Raw genomic sequence first — 19,120 nt, forward strand, 5'->3', positions numbered from 1 at the left:
TTTCCTCTTGCAATTTTCTGCCTTAATGATGGTTTAATAGGGGAAGAAAGAAAGAAAGAAAGAAATCTTGATGTCTTCATATGTTCTGAATAGACCATCTCTGGCCTTTAAAGAACTCGACTAAAGTAAACATCCCAAAAGTCTGGATCCTGATCTTAAATTAGGTCTGTGTTTTCACTTTCAGGTGGTGGAATCTGGGTGGGGCACGGAGGTAAATTGATCCCAGATTTGATGGAAAAGTCCTCTGTTGCTCAAGGGGATCAATCCAGTGTCACCTTTTGAAGATATAGCAACACTGTTTAGCATTCAAAAAGCGGCTCCCTCTGAGGGAACAGAGGAGTGCAAATAAGAGAACGGTTCATTTCTATGCCCCCATGGTAACACAAATGCACCCTATCAGAAAAAAAAAAAAAAAAAAAAAAACCCAGACAAAGGCACAGCAAGAGGGCCTGGGGCGTCAATACCTGTCCCAAAACCTGAACCAAGAGAGTGCTGTCTGCCTGTCTAATTGGCAATCAATCTACACACACAGAAATCTTGAAAATCGAAGACGTTCCTTTGCTTCTTTTTCTTTCCTCGCTCCTCCATGTGATCGTATTTGGATGGCAGTGGAGAATCGCATGAGCAACAAGGGCATGATTAAATCTGACTATATAATTAGCATGTCATTGCTTTGACCTAAACAAGACAATATCACATGCTATAGCAATGCACTCACATCAAAAGAAAGGCACAGGTTGTAAAATACTGTAGCAAATGCTTGTGTGACATTTCGCCTTCATCTGATACCACAGTGCTATGCAAGAAATCAAGCACAGGGTGCTTGAGAGGCTGCTGAATGCTCAGTTACCCCAAATTTCAAGATACTTTACAAGCATCAACAGTGTGTGTTACCCTGCAGACACATGATGGAAAGCGAGATAAACACACAATTTTGTTTTCACGATCTTGGTGCCACACAAACAACCCTATATTTCCAGCATTAAAATTGGGGTGCTAAGCCTCCATCCCCTTGCTGGAGGTAGGTGAGCTTAGCGAAGGCAAACACCTGCAGTGGAAAGAGGGGCCCCAGAAGCAGGGCTTAAGAGCAGCATGTCGCCTCTGCTCTAAAGCCAGGACGGTATTGATGCTAATAGGGCTGGGGCAGCCCCGCAGCCTGCCACCTGTATAATCTGCTCTAATACTCTCACCACCCGCGGCTGTTTACTTTTCCATTTTCCTGAGTTATGCCTCCACACATCCATCATGTTCGTGAGATGATGCTCTCTGCGGCCACTTGTAGAGTCCAGAAATTCCAGCCACTGACACAAGAAGTTATTATATTTCATGAGAGAGAAAGAGAGGGGGAGGTTAAGCTCAGAGTCATCCATGCATGATTATGCATTTCTATGAATGTGTGCCTATCAGTGTTACCATGTGTCAAAGACCAAATAATTCAACAAAGACTTGTATTGCATTTGAAGCTGAGCTATTTTACTTTCAAATCCAGACATGGTGCAGCCAGAACTGAGCACCTTAATAGTCTGAGCTACAAGCTGCACCGCTGTTCACAATACATCCTCGAGTTCACCAAGTTGACTACAATGGGCTTTAACAAGGGACAGGCAGGCTACAGGACACACTGTTCATCCTAATGGCAGGTATAGAGGTCTTATAAAACTTGAGGATAACAATACCAAATAAAGTGGTTTGAGCGAAACAAATACTGTGAAACACAGTCACAAAAGGTTGAAGATTTGCTGCTTTTCTTTATTTTTTGTCACAGTAAATTAAACATATTTGTCATGTGAAATGTTGGTCAAATAAAAAAAAAAGCAATATGAAGACATCACATTGGGTTTTAAGACATTATAATGAGCATTTTTCACCATTTTCTCATAGACTTAAAAACATACTGATTGTTTTTGAAATGCAATTAACAGATTGATTCATTAAAATGATTTTGTGTTGTTTGAAATGTTGTCTCCTGTCTCTAACAGCTATACGGGGCCAGGAGGATGATCTAAAGAGTGTGAAATGAGCCAGATACTGTTTACCAAAATGGGCAGACCAGGAGCTGTTCCCCACTCCAAGGTCCACTGTTATTGCAGTCTGTTGTTTAACAGTCAATAGAGCAGGTAAGTGGCAGTGACTTGATGTTGTGGCACAAGCTACTCACTATCCCAGCTGAACTATACAACAGCCAATATCCTGCACACATTTCTCTTCTCGCTGAGCTTGGGCCCATATGTGCAGCACACTCTTATGGCAATTACCCAGATAAAAAATGTGCTCACAACTGAGTTGAAAGGATTACTTTCTACAGTAACTCAAGGCTCGGCTGTCCACACATCATCCTGCAGAGTCAAAGAAAAGCCCATAATTGAGCCAAGGAGAGGAAATGTTCTGTCCCTGACATTTTTGCTGTAAAGCCGAATGCAGTAATGACATATGCTGCTGGTCACTTTTTGCTAAATAGAACACATGTCAATACTAGACCTTTTTATGAAATCCTATTCATATTCCTCCTGTGGCTGGGGCAGTCACAGGCACCCGCTGTGCAGACTTTACACTGTTATCAGCCAGTGTCTGGGTGGATCTGTCTGAGATGTGAGTCATGCAAACCAAGTGTTTCATATACTTTCACTCAGGAAAACCCTCCACTGCTCTGTGCTTCCACACCTCCACCAACCCTGTTGTTAGGCAAGCTTTCAAACTGCTGCTGGAGAGTCAGCGTGAGGGGAGCACTGAGAGAGAATAGCCTCCTCCTTGGTTGAATTGGTTTTCTCTCATCTTCATCAAAGGATAGCACATCTAAGGTTATATGTAAGGTAAGCAATCCAAATGATCCGTCTGCATAACATAACATAACTACATAAAAATGCCTGCTAGCACATTGTTTGGAGAAAGGATTTGGCCTTAAGAGCAGGCTCACTGTCTGCTGCAGTGTATGAACAGTGTGCTATACTTCTGTTGGCTCTTCAGTTGGAGGTTCAGACCTCACCTGCAGAAGAGATAGACAAAGCCTGTGCCTGTGTGTCAATATAACCCAGAATACTGTGCAGCTTCTACAGCTGCTGCCGTCCGGCAGACCTGCACCACCAGGCACAGGGACAGCTTCATCCTGCAGGCCATAAGACTTTTAAGCTCTTGAGCTCTTGGGCTTGCACTATGTCCCTTTTGTAGTTCCTGATACATGGATGCCACTTAAAACTTTATGCTACTATATACTACTGTCATATTTATACCTTATACCATACTTACTGATCCTGTCCCACTGTGCCGGTTCCACCTGTTTACTATTATACTACTGTTCAAAACTTTACATCTAAGCTATGTATATTCATATCTGTATATCTGCATATCTGTGTGAGACAGAGGGAGCCTGAGATCAAAGAATTTCAGTGCCACCAACTGTTTGTTGGCTTAACAAACAATATCCAGTCTAGCTCTGCAGCTCTGCTTTAATCTGGTCCTTGTGTCTCAAAGCGGGTTTCAGGCGCAGAACCACCACAACACAAGTAAAACTTTTATCACCCCTTTAATCTTACATTGGCAGAACCAGATTAGCAGCAACAAGTACAGTCTCTGGTATTGTGCAGGGAATAAAACATCCAGCAGTCATAAGCAGACAAAGGCTTGGGACGTGCAGAATACAAGGTCTTAGAGTCTCTGTAAGTGTTTGGTGTGGCAAGACCAAACACTCAGGCAAACAAGATCCAGGAAACGAAAAGGAAGACTCGTGGCCAGGGACAAAAGGCTAAGGTAGTTACTGGGGAACAGGAGAACAGGCGTGGTCAGAAATGGGCAAGGTTGGCAACGGGAGATCATTCCATGAGATTTAGCTGGAGAGTCTTGCATGAGAACCATGACAGTCTGGCCAAGAGTGAGTGTGGCAGAGCAGCTTATATATTGCACTGATTGCTATGAGTCTCAGGTGTGTGATTAGGTGAGCGGGCAGGTGGGCGTGGCTGAGAGTGGAAAAGTACCAAGTGAGCAGATGAGGAAACAATGGCAGCAGGTAAGAACTGAATATACTGTGACACCTTGATAGAAAAAGGTGAACGAAGAGGGTAACTGTATGTTCACTACAGGCTCATTCCAGCACTGCTAGAACCCTGTAGAAGAGATTGGCACCAATTCTGACAAGCATAAATTGGACTGTACTAAATGGACAAAAATAAAGCCAAAATCTGAAAAAACCCATCATTAAATGTTATTTATTGAAAGTTTTCCATTCTATAGAGAGTCTATACCATCTTTGTATTCATGCAGGAATTCACCTCTCATTGTGATAAACTAATATATTTTCTTGGCCTTCAGTGTTTCACTGTACGCTGGGTCACATGTTAAATGTGCAGATATTTATTTTTTATGTATTTAGTGACTTTCAACATCTTGTGAAGGAATTTACTTACTTAGAAATGATGCCAGAGCTGCCAACAGTTCTCAATGCTTGCATGTGTCTTACAGGCCCTGTACACCACTGAGCCGGCTATGCTGATGGCGAATGTGGAGGTAACGGCTCTGCTGGGATTATGATGGCTGCATTTTTTATTATCATTTAATGACATTATAATTACATTTTCGTGTCAATGTGTCTCAGTAATTGTCCCTGTGGCTTTCAAACTATATGGCTGAAAGAGCATTCAGAGAGACAGGAGAGCTGCGCTGAATAATCAGGATTAGAGCGAGAGAGTAGAAAAATTGAATACAGAAAGTTATTTACTGCTGGTAGCCTTCATTTATATTATCATGAAAAAAAAGACTCTTTTTGTTTTTATCAGTCAAAGAGGAGCTCTCACAAAGTTTGAATAGGTGGCAAATAATTAAACTTCCCTCTATGAACAATCTGTTGTTTGTGTACGGGGATTATCTGAGGAAATCTGCATCTTGGCTCTATTGAAGTGTGTACCTGAAATTAGTATTTGTTCACCACTAATTATGTGAGACGCACTTCCGTTCTCAACTAATCTTTGTCATCACTTAATTACAGGCAACCATATCATGGCTGTAAAAGTCCGTCCAATAGCTTTCAGTAAAATTTTACTCGTCCATTTGGGTTAACAAATGCTGTGTGTCTGTTGGAAAGTGGGAGGAAAGTGAAGAACATGTATATCCTGACGCGCCAGATGGTTTGTTATCTGGGAAGTTGGCCATGGAAACTGTTGGCAGATGATTGGATGAACCATCTGCCTATTACTGTTTATCACAACTAACTTCAACCAATCAGATCAACAAACCATGCGATGTAGTCAGAAAGGCAGCTCGAAGAAGACTAAACCATCTTTTGAAGAAAAGCCTTCAGTGCCGTTCGTTGCTCTTCTTTTAATAAGGAAATACTCTCCAGCGTTGATGCTATAGCAGCATCTATGCTGTCATCTGTAGGAACAGTCGCTTCGCCGATTGGTCCAAATGACTGTGTCAGCCACAGGTGCCTTCCAGCTGCCTTCTATGGTAGGAACATTCAAGCTCCTCAGAGAAAGTGCCAGCTAGTTTGCAGCTGTGACGCCGCATTATGTCTTCATCTCTGAGGAAATGGACATAATAAGTAGACGTTTAAGGAGCTCAAATGGCGTCTGTCAGCATGACGGACAGGAACAACATGGCTGGTGTCCTGCCGAGGTCCAGGTTATCCATCACATGTTGAGAGTTCTGTGTGGATGGAGAGGTTGTTGACCCTTCGACTCTGGCTCTAAATCCATGGCTGAGATTACTGGCTTCCGATATCAGGCCATGCTGAGCCACAGTGGAAGATTGCACATAAATCTCTGTGAGAAAATAATAAAGGGCTTGTTCCTCTCATCTCAAAGCTTTTCATCTTGGCCCTGAAAAACACCCACACAATCACACAGCTGCAGTGACACACACCGACAGTCACACATATACACACTGCTCAAAAGAGAGATATCGATTGAACTTTTAATAAATTGAAGAATACTGAAGAAAGGATGGTGAGTGGATGAGTAAAACCTAACTACACATCCATGAAGGGATTAAAAATGTATGAATTTTTCTTGAGGTGTTGTCACACTTTTCTAAAGCGCCCCAGAGGCATCATTTCAGTGTTGTGGGGTGCACAGATGACAAGCGGCTGTGAAGATGAGCTGGTTACCAAAGCGCATCCTCACAAATGACTGTAGGATCTTCCAACTGTGTGGATGATGTATGAATAGCCTGAGCTGAACTTGGTGCTGAGTGTATAGCCATATCGCAGCTGTGCTCAGGATCACAGGCTCGCGCACTTAAGCACGCAAACGCTGGCCAATATGTGCCACCTGCACCCGCACGGACCACACAACATCACAGCTGCGTCCCTCACACACACAAGCCCACACGTGCAAAGGTGACACATGGCTGCGCTCATATACAAACACAGGCATTAACGTAAATTGAGGTGGGTTTTGAAAGGGAAATTAGTGGTAAAATTGCATTCCATCCTTTTCTTTATCTGGATATGATTCACAGCATGACTGTGAAATGTGTGAAATGAGGAACTCAGGTGCTTAAAAACATGGTATGTGTTTATGTTGAAAGGTATTCTGTGGATGTCAGCAGGGGCATCGTGCAAGCCAAAATTCTGGAGAGCACCATAAGAACAGAGGGCATGAGGGGTCCTTCCCCAGGAAAAAAAATAATGATGCAATTTTCTGAAATGTATTCCAAGATTTTGAGGGAATTATTTTAAGACTTCATTCAATCACTTTTTGTGGTTCAGCAATCTCCCACTTTACATTAGGGTAAATGTATTTATTGAGAGATTTTCTTGTGAATTATTTACTTCTTTTCTTCAGAAAGAGTCTGCTTCACCCCAGAATTTTAAGGGGCATATATTCACATTAAAAGATTATGTCCACAATGCCAATTAATTTGGAGAACATACATGATAAAGTCAAAGGATCCTGCTGACATGTGAACAGCTGTAGTTTCAAACCAGCTTAGTTTGCTTGCCTATATTTGCATTATTTCGGTGCTGTGTCCACCACTTCCTGTTGGCTGTGTGTTTATGGTCTGGTGCCTGGTTGTTACCTTTTTATTACGTCCAGACCTCACCTGTGCCTTGTTATAGGCTGGAGGGCTACACACAGGTTGTAGCCCTACCGCTGCAAATTAAGAAGAAAAAAGGAAAATACAGGCAGAGGGCAGGGTCTCTGCAGATAAATGCACTAAATACAGTAATATGCTAGTTGATTAAATGCAATGTACATTCAATGACCAGTGTAGAACAGCTTCCACTCTGTCATTTACCTACACAAACATATAGTGCAAGTGTCTTTCAGTGACCACTTAGGTTCAAACATGAGAGCGTTCTTGAAATAGCCAACACCAATGCAGGTGAAAAAATCCAAACAATGAGTGGGAAAACACTTTAAAGCTGAGAGAACCTGCAAGTCAGGTGATAATTCACTGCTTGTCACTACGTGCGACACCTTTTTACATTACACATTAGTCATCTTGTTGTTTTTCCAAAAATACTGATTTCTGCAGCTTTGAATGCTTGAGTGGACACATAAAATGTCAGAACATAGAAAAAATCTAAATACTTCATAATGACACGACCTAAAGTACAAGGAATGTTTTCCTGTTTGTCGTACAAATGCTACGATAATGTTTAATTCTGACTGTTCTTACTGAGCTTCATGTAGGTGGGAGTCAATGTGCTTTTCAGCAAGGGCACGAAAAATGTGACATTATGTTTCTTGGAAAATGAAGTGAGCTTATTGTAACAGCAGTATATCCAACTGAAATACCGTGTGTGCACATGTGTGTATGTGTGTGTGTGCTCATACAGGCGTTAATAAATTCAAGTACATATTAACATTTGTCTGTGTGCGAGCCTGTGGGCCCTTCCAGTCCACATATCGGCATGTGTATGCCTTCAAACACCAACAGCGGCCTCGTTGCAACCCTCTGGCCCCGTATGTGTGCACAGAGTCTATTGGGATCCCACAGAGTCAACAGAGCCAGACAGACCTCTATGCTGTGTGTCTGTCCGCCTGCTAATCCTCACATTTTCCATCCCTCCTTCCGAGTTAGATATCAAGCAAATGAAATGAACACACATCCCCAGTTGATGGGCTTCCATTTGAAAGCAGGAGGCATTAATGCGAGCCCCCTCTGCACTTCTCTCACACTCCGAGGCTGACGAGAGGAAAGGGGAAAAAAATGACAAGGCGGAACTCCCATGGGCTGCTACTCAAATGATAGATTTGTACAGAAAGCGCTTCATGCTAGGCAGAAGCATAAGGATACATTTCATCACCAAAGAAATGTGTCAAAGTGTTTTATACGCCAAATATGATCCCTGCTGTTTCTTAAATAATGGAAGACCTCCATAAGGTTTGAATTCCCTCTTGATAATGAAGCCTGAAAGAATACTCAAATGCAATTATTTGAAAATGGCATCAGATTCACGGCAACTAGAACCAGAAAAATAGCTTTTTTCCATTACCATCCAGCACCACTGTATTTTGCCTTTTCCTTATTTGATCTATACTGCTTAATGTAAAATGTATGTTTCCATATACTGCATGTTTGAAATGGCCACCTGCCAGTCCAAAACGCAGGTAAAAATGCATTAGTCTTGTCACACTGCCTGCAAACTGCCTCCTTTCTCCACTGCAGCAAGCTATGCCCTAAAGAGCTGCTTGAGGTGTCAAGCATGGAAGCACATGACGAAAATGGCTCGCCAAATGGAGAGGAGAGACAGCTTCCTTTGGAAAACATTTTTTTCCCCGAAGCTCAGAATGGCACGGTGCAACAAACAGCACCACAAAGACCAGTATGAAGCCAAATGCAAATGATGTGCCTGTTACATTTGCGAGAATATTGAAAGTCCGCTCACATGTTTTTCATGCTTAATGGTGCACATTCCCTCTGTTCCCTCCAGTTAATGGGTCATCTGCAAGCTTCCCTGCTGGGCAGTAACAGGTTCGCCACTTGAGCAGTAAACCTGGTGTGTGCAGTCTCTGCCGCTGATTGTCAGTTGCAGTAAGAAGCAGGCAAACAACCCTCTTGCCAGAACCCCTGCACTCCACACAGATGCTACCGTCTGAGGTCATCAAACTGCCAATGGGGACCAACCCAGCTGACATATGTTTCCCACTCAACAACACTGTAAACGTTAGCTTAGTTGGGTGACCCTAATTCCAGTGGCCCTCTCACAGGTGAAAGGGAAAAGGGTACACAATGCATGAGCCTTATTGCTTTTCCCAAGTTGCTTGTTAACAGAGCAGACAAACAAACAGGTCAGATAAGATCTTCAGATGTTTTTTTATTGGTTGATTCTGCAACTAATGATTCACATCCCGGATCGTTTAGATCAGTCTTCTGCTAACCTTAGTATACCTCAGTGGCCGTGCTGTGATGTTGTAGAATGTCAAAACTGGAAAAACTTTGGCATTGGATTTTTAAAAAAACCTTATATTAAAATATAATTCAGGGACGTGCAGAATTGTGCAATATCAACGTTGTTGTCTGGCGATAGGATTGTGCACCTCTGTACCTTTTTCTCTCCAATCCAAGCTGGAAGAAATGCATCATTTTTGTGTTGTGTGTACTTTGGCGTGTTAAGTAGAAGGCACAGCATCCCTGGGAAGCTCGCAACAGATGTTCATCTATACAAACAACTCGCACGATGACTATGTGAAGGCTTTAGCCAGGAGGGAGGGCTTTCTGCCAAGAGTATGGCAACTTTAGGGGCTTTGTTCAATGCAGCAGTGATAGTAGACATCTGTGTGGTCATGTCTTGGTCTTTGTCTTGTTCTGTAATTTCTAACTATCTGCTGAAATTTAATGAATCTTTCTAAGGTCCAAGATAAGTTGTGGCACTGCAGACATTAAGAGGATATGTCTAAGCAGCTAGATTGCCCCTGCTTTACTCCAATTAGCTGTGGTAGAGAGTCAAACGAGGTGGTTTATCCCTGAGAGGAGATGAGGTCACTTTGGATCCATATTGATTTCAAGAGCTGTGCATATATAGAGAGCCTGTGTAATATAGAATCAAGTTTTACTAATTTTACTCGATTGAAACTCATTTTATGTACCTCGCTGGAGTCACCCAGAGGTGATTAGGGTGGTTGGTACAAAGTGCAGGCCTGTGAGACCAGAATTCAGGGTTCACATTTAATGTGCGGTTAGTCAACAAAAGCACTTTCTTTAAGGTTTGGGAAAGACCGTGATTTTGCTTAAACCATGTGCTGTCAGTGCCTTAACATAATCATAAAAAAGCTGAATGATGCTGCGGTCACTATGAATGGATAGCGCATTGCAAACTGCCCACAATGAAAAACAATGTCAGTATCAGCATTTTTACGTGTCTGGTATGTTAATTAACAACATTTCCTCATTATGTTAATTACAAAACGTAAAATAAGCCGGCATTACGTTTCCTTCAAAACATATTCACTGTTGCTAATTCGATGTATACAAATGTAATTTCTAGGGATTGAAGGGCTGACAAAAAAGAACATTCCCTTGATTGATTGAATCATCATACGAAATAACTGAGTAATGAGAGTCCCATCTGCTTGGTGATATTTGTAGAATTATAATAATGCACCATGGTTGATCATATCTTTGCTAACTATGTATATTTCTCGTCAAAATTTCTTTATTAGCTACGTGCACCAGTGTGATTCTGTGCCAGTTCCAGCACCATTGTTCAACAACATTCAGTCACTTTCCATTAAAGAACTTCCTGGGGCATTAATAGATGAAATTCCTAGATTGTATCAAAGCAATTATTTGAACACAGTGTGATGCTTTTAAAGAATGAAATCGAGTTATTTTGCATTCAAATTAGCAGGAGATGCTGCGGGGCAGCTGGAAGACACATATTGTAAACATTAAAACAAAACAGCAGTGGCACCGTGAGACAAAAACATAGGATTAAGCATGTGAAAACAAAGCCTCTTAAGTTGAGAAATAGTCAAAGCATTTTTTTCTTTATCCGGGTCCTCGTCTGGCTGTTCCAAAAGGGCTTGCAGAGCAGTGCGAGAAGAGTTGGTGTTTGAAAGAAAATGAAAAGAAAATGAAAGTGAGTGAGACAGAAAGTCAAATCCCATCCCTCCCTCCATACCCTGATTAATTAGTTCCACGTTATCCATGAAAGTAATACACTGATAAGGCCAGGAACAAACAGAAGCCAATTACTAGCGTTTCCCTGCGAGCGCAGAGCTCCTGAACACCAGCAGCACCGATGAAAAACATTTAAGGCTTGTGGGCTGACTGGACAGGTGTTGGGGGTTGTTTGCAACCGCTCTCTTTGCCTGGCAGCACACAACACAATTCGTTTCATTACCAAACCGAGCACACACCCATATCAAGCTGTTTTCATCGATGATGGGAGATGAGACCTCACATAAAAAAGCCATCTACAACAACAGCTGTGATTGAAGGGAACCTTGGGACCTGAGCTGTGTCTCAAGGACCTCAAAAAGATGCACCGCGCATAAACACACACACACACACACACACACACACACACACACACACACACACACACACACGCAGCATAGCAACATTTCTCTCTAATATCTGCTTGTGTTAGAGCACTTTCCTTTTTTTATACTGCTCTGATCCTGCTGCTGCAACATCATCAATACATTGATTCTGCTGCCACCGTGCTTCACTCGCACCCTTTGACCCGGGGTAAGAGTTTTTCCACAATAACCCTAACAGCTGGAGTCCTCTGCACACAGCATAATTAAAGGATTGATTAACAGCCGACCGGTCTGCTAATGTATCGCGCTCAAAACCAGAGGGTCTGGAGCTTTTAGCTCCATCTGTCTCAGAGCCTACAGAGTCTGAAAGTGTATATATTTTTATCTAGAAACACTGCAGCTATGTTAACGTCCCTTATGTCCAACCCAGAGTGGAACTAGATGGTCCGCCTCAAACCATCATGAACTGACATTTGTTAAAGAGCACATTCTCGTCCTCATTGTCATCATTATCCGTTCTTGTAAAACACAGCAATCAGGCGCAACCATCCCCCCTGCAATCAGCCGCTTTTACTCATCGAAAAGCAACGTCAGTGTAGGTGTGTATGGTCTCCCGGACATCAGTCACGAACGTCCACAATGGGCCTTTTTCCTGATCCTCGAGGGGAAAGGAAGAGTGTTGACAGGCAGGATTGATTTGTCACCGGAGTCCAGCCTCGTAAACTTGGCTGTGCCCCGCGGATGTCGACAAAGCCTTCATGCAGACTGGCTCGCCATTGGATGGGGCTGTCATCGGGAGATAATTGACTGTCAATTAGGGACAGAGACAACAACGTGAGAGTCAGCAGGAAGGCAGTAAATCACTACCTGTCTGTCAAACGGCCTTGGCTGCACCCGGTCTCGTCTTCATTCCCTTCACTCTCTGTCTCCATTTTTCTCCTCCACACGGTTCACTCTAAAGTATCCTGCTCTTTCACATTCTCTTGTCTGGTCTCATGCTGCCCTGATGATATTTACTGTACGTGCAGCGGTGTTTTGCTTCTACTCGCGACCTTTGCGAAGAGTGATCGCTCCATTCACTGCGTCAAGATAACTGAGTGAGTGGTCCCCATTTTAAAGGTCTCCCCCTGCCACCAGCTGATTGTTGCCACTCATTTCTTGCTTTGCTTGAAGGCCAGATAGTCTCAGTAACATTACCCAGGTTACACACATTGACTCGTGTATGTAGCTAACCCCCTTTTATCTCGTCATTGTGAGATCTGAGTGCGCTTGTGGCGCTGAAGCGGCATTTATCCTGGTAAGCTCTATTGAGTTGCTGGCTTTTGTCTGTGCTTACAAGCACAAACACAATGCTGTGAGGCTGTCAATACATTGAAGAGCTATTCAAATGGACCAGTCCATGCGCTTCATCCGTAACAAACCCACAGTACAGTATATCTCCCAGAAATGGAGGCTGCCACAAATTCAGTTTGCTTTTGCATACATGGCCACAAACTCTGCAAATTTGTGTGGCGTTGGAGTCCTCATTCATTTAGAGCGGCGGACTGCTGCTAATCAAAGAGGCTCTAGCGCTGAAGCAATTAGCCAGGCTCATAATCAGACTGTTGATGCCAGCTGGAAAAATTGAGAGTTTTAAGTGCAGCCTCCTGCATAAAATCTCTTGTTTCTTGAGCAATAAGCGGGAGAATGATCCATATAAATAAAAGAGACAAATCTCATCTGGAACTACTCTCAATGGACATCTGAAACTTACCAACACTGCAGCTGAAAGAAGAAACCATGAGGAACAGAAGGAGTCACGAGTGGCAGCTGCAGGGGACGTTCCTACAGAGCCGGGCTTATTGTTAAAGATAATGACAGTAGCAGGTGTGTGTGGGCATTTGCCGCGTTATTTCCTTTTCATGTTGCCTATCGCTGCATGCCACCATAGGACTCATCTAGTCTGCAGACTGTAGTAAAAGTCCCGCCGTGATGCTGTTGACTCAGTCAAGCACGAGCACACTAAAGACAAGGAGGTCCGATGTCTTTCATCTGAAATGCTGTAATCTTTCAGGAATCATTAATGTGACAGTTGTCTGGCTGGAGTTAAAGGAGGTGGACAGATTTATCACTTAAGAGCTCAGCATGTCATCGTTCTTACCATTTAGAGACTCATTTTATTAACAAGATGAGACTATCTGGCATGATCTTTTATCTAACCGGCTCACACACCACAGTGGCGTTTAATAACCACATATATGTGCTGACCTGCGAAAGTCATGTGAGAACAGGAACAAAGTAATTGACTTGTCTTTCCACAGTTGGGAGTCGTATTCTTGCAACCTTGACATTCGGAAGTCAGTTTTGCCTTGTAGACATTCAATTGCTCTCAATTAACACGTGCAAATTGCCACTATATGGTCATAAAAGCAATGGATGCTCGTATTTCCCCTGCAGTATATCACTGCTTGAGGCAAATCGTTTTGATTAGCAGCAGCTCGGCCATACCTCTGCCAATGAGAAAGGTCTAAGCCCCTTTAACAGCTCTGCTGATTTCTTTTCAGTGTTTCAGTTAATGAAATAGCATTTGAATTCCACTGACACACCAAGACAGGTGCGTCTGTCACCCATGCCGGCATGAAAAGCATCTGTTTTATGGACAGAAGAAAGAGTCTTAATTCTGTCCTTTTTATCACCAATGTGGAAGAAAAATAGCTACTTTTGAAAGCGGTTCCTCAGGACCGGCATCTGTCACTAGACACCCGCAGAACTACTCTGAGCAGGTCCCTTTGAGCTGTTCATTTCATTACGTTTCATTCATTCATGCTCCTCTTTGTCCTGATGAAGATAGCTTTTGAATTTCATAGACAGTCGTGACTGCTTGGAAATGTTTATTAGGCAGACAACCCTGAACACACACAAAAGCTGGTATGGAGGGAAAAAGATTAGTTTTCACTTGATGCTAGAACATGGACTGATGTGCTTTTGCCACAGGCAACAGATTTAAATAGCTGTGTGTGTGTTATTCTTGGCTTTGTGTGCAGAGCAGTGTCAGAATGCTAATCAGTTGTATTTGAGATGTGATTTATCTAAAAACGTTTAAGTTTGTACTCATGTCTTACAGCATCTTTAGACTTATTCTTATACTGTTGTCGAGAAAGGCAAAGTATGTGCGAGGATGCAAATTCATGAAACGTGTTCATTTCTGATGCTGTATATTTTGATGACTGAGGACTTTCATTCATTTAATGGCTGAATCGGTCACATTTTGGGAAATATGCATATTTGACATGGAAAGCTAGATAAGAAGATCATTACCACTCTCAGGTGCAGTAGATATAAAGCTGCAGCCAGCAGCTGGTTAGCCTAGCTTTGTACAAAGACTGGACACAGCTAATATAACCCTGTTCCATTATTCCCCATGAAACTCAGTTAACTGGCCTGTGTGTACTCTATTTACTGTATTTAATGTTCTTACTGTTCTTACATCCTTGTGTTGTTTCACCAGTGTTTTGTAATTTTGTCTCATTGCAAAAATAAATAAATAAACAAATAAATAAGAAGGCAGGTCAGATCACCCCAGATTTCCAAATTGTGAGAAAATTACATATCTGCAAGACATTCGATTAAGTATTATAACAGCCAAAACATCTACCAATCCCGATAACTCATATCACTTTTTATCTGTGCTGAATATTAGCAGGTTATTAAGGTTTGTCATGCAGAGGTTAAGCATCAGATTTGCTGACTAAGGCAACACCTAAAGGAGTAGTTCAGTTTTTTGAGAAATAAGTTCATTTGCTCTCTAGACAAGAGAGAAAAAATGGCTAGGCCCACTGTTCTCATGTTCATGCAATTAGCATAAAGATTAAAAAAGCAGCTAATGAACACATTACTTCTCATTTATTTAGTCAATACAAAACTAAAGTGCAAAACTATAAGTTGTAGTCTGAGCGGTGCTTGTAGGTGAATTTTGTTACCTGGACAGAGTGAGGCTAGTTTCCCCTTGTTTCCAGTCTTTATGCTAAGCTAAGCTTACCGGCTGCTGACTGTAGTGACACAGTCGGCTTGACAATGGCAACATTCATCAAACTCTCTGTAAAAACATGAATAAGATAACCAGCTGCTTGCTGTGGGTTCAGTGAGAATAAGTTACTGCATATCCCAAAATGTTCAACTATTCCTTTAAAGGCTTCTCTGATATTCCATGTTACCAGTGTACAGGCCTGTAAATCTGAATAATTTAACTTGTAGCATGAATCTGTGATCCACGGTGATATCTGCTTTGTCGGCTTTTCACTTTGTCTAATCTTCCAAAAAAGACATGTTCCCCTCAGCCAGCTGCTGCCTCTGACCAACTTTGAATAGCTGTACATAAATTCCGCTGTGCAATCTCATGTTTCCGCCTCTTTGACTCTGCTTTCCCTTGTTTGCTGTTGAGTTGATAAATAATCTTCACAGATTTATCGGGCTCTCTCCTGAGGGCTTCAGAATCCATAAAATTAGTTCCACCTCAACCCCCCTTTCCCCCTGTCCTTACAGACAAACCGACAAGTGCAGAAGCAAGATAAAAGCCGGAGTTACGTGAAAACATTATTATGTGAAAACACTTTCATTGCATCTGAACAGGCTTTCATGGAAATGCACCGCCTGTACTCTTTGAGAGGTGTGCAGAGTCACAGATGAGAGTTTTTTTTCCTCAATATGACAGGTTCTTAGCTAGACCTGCATTATTGGCTGGCTTTTCAACAGCTGTACCAGCCTGGATATCCTCATGTATATAGAAACTGCTGCTGCTGCAAGTTAAATGATCCTGATGCTGTACTGAGAAAAATACAGCGAAAGTGAAAATAATTGCACAGTTTCAGTGAACAGCTCTTTCATGCATCTCCTGTCGGATCACAAGTTCATTATTGTGCAGACATGATATAATGGAAAAGCACAATCTTGCAATGAACTAGCTTTAGAAGTTAAATTCACAGGTGTCATTTACAGTTTTATGACTCCAATGATGATTAGAGTCATTATGTGTGTGTGCTGTATCTTAAATGGAAGAAAACAAAAAAATCACTTCACTGTTAACTGCTGCCAAACTCAACAGTGAGCATTTTGATGCACATCTCTCCATCTAGTGTGGATACTTCCATCTCAACTGACAAAATACTGCACAGAATTTCTAATCAGTGTTATTCAGCAGGGACACAATTTTCTTTTGTCCACTGAGATTTCCTTATTGACAGAGATGAGCAAAAGCAACTGTACCCACAGCGAATATGCAGTCTAAATATAGAGACTGGATGTGGAGAGATAGGTAAAGCTCTACAGCAGTGTTTAGTTTGGAGATGGGAATAAGTTTGTACCAAAGGGTTTTTTCATGACCAGAATGCTTTTGTGATCTATAGCCGTGGCCTTAGGGACTGCTATGGAAATAGAGCCGAAACAGCCTGGGGCCCGGCTAGTGCTGTCATCCAAGATGAGAACATTTAGAGAACGTAACATCTGTGTGCCTTCTTGTTTTTTATGGTTTGGAGCTTTTGAGACATCCAGTTGCCTCGCAGTAGAAGAGGCAGCGCCCACTAAGCTCCCTTTTTCCGAATAGTCTTGCATTACAAATTCACAAGGTCTGTTCAAAACCAGCAACTGTTCATAGAGCTATTTTTATAAAGTGCCTGAGTCACATAAACTAAATGAGCCTCTTTATCTGAGGTTGCAATCTGTCCAAAAACCTTTTTCGTGCCCCAAGCAATTCCATTAAAGCTAAAATTAGCATATCTTTTCAATTTTTTTTTTTTTTTTTTACCAAATCAATGAAAAACTAAAGCAGCATCATGAACCAAGCCAAATCCAATAGGTTAGCTAAGTATAGATATTTGAAATGGGATTTGCATTTTTTTTAAAAGCTGTAAGGAATGACCTGAGTGGGAGGAGGCTATTTGCTTGCTTCTCATTTTCCATTTTCCTCAGCTTCCTCCCTGGTATGAAACTCTTATATAGGGTGCCTCAAAGGCACTTTATCTCCCCAAACAAACCTCAGAAAGATTTAAGAGGTGTTTGGAACTACTGGATTACTAGTACAACACCCAGTGTTCTGGCAGGTTGGGGAAACAATATGATTGCCAGCAAAAAATGTAATTTCTGCAATAAAATTCAGTCTCTTTCTATTCCTGTCTCTGTCTTCTGATTTAAAAAGGCTGTCATCTCCACCTGTGTTGGAAAAAAAAGAAAAGCAGAGTGAATGTTTATTGCAGTGAGAGCAATGGAAGCTAAGAAAAGAATCAGATTCAGAAAACAGTCAGTGAAGGACATGTGCCATGCACGCTGTACTTAAAGCACAGATTGTACCACAGTGCTGAAGCTGCACCATAGCTCTTTTTGCCTAATCCACCCGTGAACAATATAACTCAAGCTGTGTAACGCCACTTTTTTTTTGTCATGTGTGGACAAGTGTGAGAGCTCGTGAGGTGGAGGTTTCCAGGGTATTGCACTATCCTTGAGTGAAATACAATAACCAATCTCAAGACCTGCACTTGCAGAAAAAGACTGTAGTTTAGTCGCTTCCAGTGAGAAACACGAGGAGAATAAGACCAGGCTCTCCCACGCTAATCTTTGGCATGATCCTCTAATGCAGGCAAGAAACGGTTGTTGAAATGATGAAAACTGACTCATCCATGGTTGAGAGGAAGTGGAGGAGTCAGGCACAGATTTATTGAGTCAAATCTGAAAAAAACTCTATTCTGTAATGATTGAAAGCTTGTGATCATTCTCTATGTGTAACTTTAGAAGAACAGCCCTGTTCCCTTTCTAACCTGCAACTTCACAAATTATTTTTCAAGGGAGCATATGAAATCCCTGTCGCTCAAATCACACAGAACACGGGAGGACAAGCAAAAATATTTTCCTGTTCACTGTCTTGTTTGCTCAGGCCAACTCACTTGATGCTGGGAAACAGAGCAATCGTCTTTTGATCTATAGTGCTTATTAATTCAATCTGCCTGTGTGTCTAGTGTTGAGCGTAGCCTGCTTAGCGTATCCTAGTGGGAAAAAAATGGAGCACGCTCTTTGTTTTGTTTTATTTGAGCGTTTTTCACCCTCGATGACTAGGCAAGCATCTCAACATTGTGTGATGTGGTGCAGCGTGTTCACTGACAAAGACATCAGCTTGTGACTCACTCCTCTCTCACTCCTGTAATGAGAGCTCTTCCCCAGCTGGTGCTGCAGTCACACCCACTGTTGTTGCATGTACACTGCCACAACACAGCCATGTTAAGCCTATCAGACCTCAGAATCAGCTCTGACACAGAAGGATTCAGATACATGTATGGCTTAACACGTACTTAAATGGGATGATTTTGTTAATTACTTCAACTAAAAATAGAAATTGGGATTTGATTAAAAAATATATCTACACATTTGAGTTAAATGAAACTGGAAGCTGGCATTCCTAATTGATATAATTCTGATCTTCAGTCCTCAATCTCAAATGTAGCTTCATACACATCACATTAAGAGTGCATGAAAGCAGAAATGTTGAAATACTAAGCTAAAAGTGATGGATAAATGGCTCAAATGTTTTGAAGCAATAGGTAAATGGTTGATATTTTAAAGAGATGGACAAACAATTTAAATAATTAGGCAAAGGTGATTAAATAACTGAAATAGAAAGGTAAAAGCAATGAATAAATAATGGAAAAAGTAACAACTGAAGCTTAAAATAATGG

The sequence above is a fragment of the Chaetodon auriga genome, chromosome 18 (genome assembly GCF_051107435.1).
Source record: "Chaetodon auriga isolate fChaAug3 chromosome 18, fChaAug3.hap1, whole genome shotgun sequence".
Taxonomy (NCBI): Eukaryota; Metazoa; Chordata; class Actinopteri; order Chaetodontiformes; family Chaetodontidae; genus Chaetodon; species Chaetodon auriga.